Source organism: Lethenteron reissneri, chromosome 57, assembly GCF_015708825.2.
Source record: "Lethenteron reissneri isolate LAM-NWPU_2019-01 chromosome 57, ASM1570882v1, whole genome shotgun sequence".
Lineage (NCBI taxonomy): Eukaryota > Metazoa > Chordata > Hyperoartia > Petromyzontiformes > Petromyzontidae > Lethenteron > Lethenteron reissneri.
In genome coordinates this window covers 6,968,839-6,972,368 of record NC_083835.1, presented here as the reverse complement: position 1 = coordinate 6,972,368, position 3,530 = coordinate 6,968,839, and positions in this window count along the sequence as shown.

Below are 3,530 nucleotides of genomic sequence, written 5' to 3'. Positions count from 1 at the left end.
AAAAATTAAAATAACATAGGACACACACACCACACAAGGATCCCACGAATATCCTGCACCAGACTGTTGGGGCAAGTGCTGTTAGCGAGTGGCGAGCACCTATGAAGGCTACCGGCACTGTGGCACACGAGGGGGTGGGTGGCCAGCACCACGCCCGGCCGCCTTTGTCTCCCCAGTGGCGATATTTACACACCGCACCAGGTACTCATTTGAGGCTGAGTCGACCTAGGGGATGCAACAAAACTTTAAATTTGCCATGTGGGTACTTTCCAGACTGTACACCATGCAAACATTACAAAAATACACTTTTGTATTGGGGGGTGGGGGGGCGCATAAATGCATATATTTTGCACGGCAAGTGAGCTGTGACGTCACATCTGTCATGCGATTTAAAGCTTTCGTGACTGCAGGGATTCATCTTCTTGGTTCTTTCGGTAAAGTCACGTAGAAGGGAAGTAATAAAATAATAAAAAAATAAAACACAATAAAATACAATTCTCACGACGTTTCGGCCACAACGCAAGCAGCCGTCCTCAGGTGAAGAACAGGTCTGTCGGAAAGACAGCATGTAAAAGGTGGAAAATAGTTCAACTTTATCGAAAGAACCGAGAAGATGAACCAAGAATATGTGCTAATAGGGTTTTTCCCCTTTTTTTCTGGCAACAAAACTGACACCTTTTGCAAGGTATCGTGCTCACATTGACCACAACACTTGCAGTCAAATGCAAACAAAAAACAATACTCTGATCATTTATGCATTGTCTTTGAAACTGATTGGTCCTCACCAGAGACAGCTTTCTTTAGAGCCTAGTCTCACGTGGTGTTCGACCAGATGACGCCAAAATGCGCACAGTTCAAAGACAACGCAACTACCAGAGTAATGAAAGCTCGGGGTGAGCAGCTACATCATGGGACCTCCTTTGCCAGTACCAACATATACTAACAGGGTTTTTCCCCTTTTTTTCTGGCAACAAAATTGACACCTTTTGCAAGGTATCGTGCTTACATTAACCACAATACTTGCATGATACATTGCAAAAGGTGTCAGTTTAGTTGGCAGAAAAAAGGGGAAAACCCCTATTAGTATATTTTGGTACTGGCAAAGGAGATCCCATGATCACGAATATGTGTCCAGGGTCATCGAGAGAGTCCGGGCAAGAGTGTGAGTGCTAGCCCCAGTAACCCTCCCCTGGGGAGTGAGCGTACGGTACACGCCAGAGGTGGGACAAAGTCATTGTTATGCAAGTCCAAGTCGAGTCTGAAGTCATCAAATTCATGACTCGAGTCTGACTCGAGTCCAAGTCACATGACTCGAGTCCACACCTCTGAGGTGGGACAAAGTCATTGTTATACAAGTCCAAGTCGAGTCTGAAGTCATCAAATTCATGACTCGAGTCTGACTCGAGTCCAAGTCACATGACTCGAGTCCACACCTCTGGTACACGCAGTCGTGTGTGAAGACAAGTCTTTAATAAAACAACTGGCGCATGCCCTTACCTAAAGCTCTGTGGATCTACAAGTCTCCAGCGGTGTAAAGATTAAGCGCACAGCAACTGGTACTCAAGGCGTTGCGTAGACTTGCTCCTCACAGACATTCATGGCGTCCTTCAGCCACGAAATGTTCCGTCGAGATCATTAAGGTCCATCTACTTGGTTCTTTCGGTAAAGTCACGTAGAATGGAAATAAGAAAATAAGAAAATAAAGCATAATAAAATATTTCATTATGTTTTATTAAAAGAAAGCATAATAAAATATTTTATTATCTTTTATTTGTATTTTTTTATTTTTTCATTTCCATTCTACGTGACTTTACCGAAAGAACCAAGAAGATGAATCCCTGCAGTCACGAAAGCTTCAAATCGAAATGGTGTATTTTTATTATTTTTTCATTTCCATTCTACGTGACTTTACCGAAAGAACCAAGAAGATGAATCCCTGCTGCAGTCACGAAAGCTTTAAATCGAGACCATTAAGGTCGCCGTCAGACTGTGCATCGCTCACCGTCATCGTCGCCACGGTCTCTCGGCTTCACACTTGGTGGTGACGGCGCCGGCTTTGCCGCTGCGGCACCTCAACTCTGGAACCCCGGTGGCCCTTTCGAGGCCGGGGGACTTCCGAGAAAATTGCACATCTTGAAATATCGACTAAGAAAAAATTAACCTGTAAAAACAAAGTTTTTCACTCTAAATCCTTTATATGCGTGGCGGCTAGAGTCCTCTCGTCCTCTGGCTTGAGATGGCTGCCACCTATGGGTCAGATGATTGTCTACCAGCATTAAGCAATTGGTAATTAAATATTTTTTTTAAAAATTTCCTAAACAGTGTAAAATTTTGGAACAAAAAATTTCACGAAAATTAATTGTCACGCACAACGAGTCTGTGTGCAAAATGTCAGCTCGATTGGATCACGGGAAGTGGGTTAAAAAACGACCGAAAGATTTGCACAGTCATAAGCAAGCATGCAAGCACGCAAGCAAGCGAACTTAATATAAAGGATTTAATAAGTATAACCCGTAAAAACAAAGTTTTTCACTCTAAATCCTTTATATGCGTGGCGGCTAGAGTCCTCTCGTCCTCTGACTTGAGATGGCTGCCACCTATGGGTCAGATGATTGTCTGCCAGTATTAAGCAATTGGTAATTAAATATTTAATTTGTTTTCCCTAAAAAGTGTAACATTTTGGGGAAAAAAATTTCACGAACATTAATTGTCTCGCACAACGAGTCTGTGTGCAAAATGTCAGCTCGATTGGATCACGGGAAGTGGGTTAAAAAACGACCGAAAGATTTGCACGGTCGTAAGCAAGCAAGCACGCAAGCAAGCAAGCAAACTTAATATAAAGGATTTTAAAAAAAGTCTCCGTTTAAAATGTCCTTTTCTCTTTCTTTAGTTATTTTAAAAGGTTTTTTTACCACTTATTCTTCTTCCCTCGCTCGAGGTTTAACTATTTCCCACCTTTTACATGCATCAGCGGGGTCCTGGGAATGACCGTGAAAGAGAACGCCCGATACGTTTTAAATTGTTATAATTATTATACTTACAGAGATCTAAACCACCCCTCCCTCCCACGCCCCAGACAAAAAAAAGATCGCCTTCATTGCGGATAATTATCGGTCCGACAAAAAGCCCAGCCATGGAGCTCTTCAAGCGCCACGCAACAAAACCGATCCGTGGATCGACCAGGTAGAGAGTCGGTCCCCTGCTACTCAAACGTCCAGCAACCACCGAAGCTGATGAACTGCAAACTGCGAACTATTGAGAAAGAATAAAACTACGAATTCTTAGGTTGTTTTCGGTAAAGTCACGTAGGTAAAAAATTTAAATTCATAAAAGTAAAATAAAAATAAAAAATTAACCCGTAAAAACAAAGTTTTTCACTCTAAATCCTTCATATGCGTGGCGGCTAGAGTCCTCTCGTCCTCTGGCTTGAGATGGCTGCCACCTATGGGTCAGACGATTGTCTGCCAGCATTAAGCAATTGGTAATTAAATATTTTTTTTAAAAATTCCCTAAACAGTGTAAAATTTTGG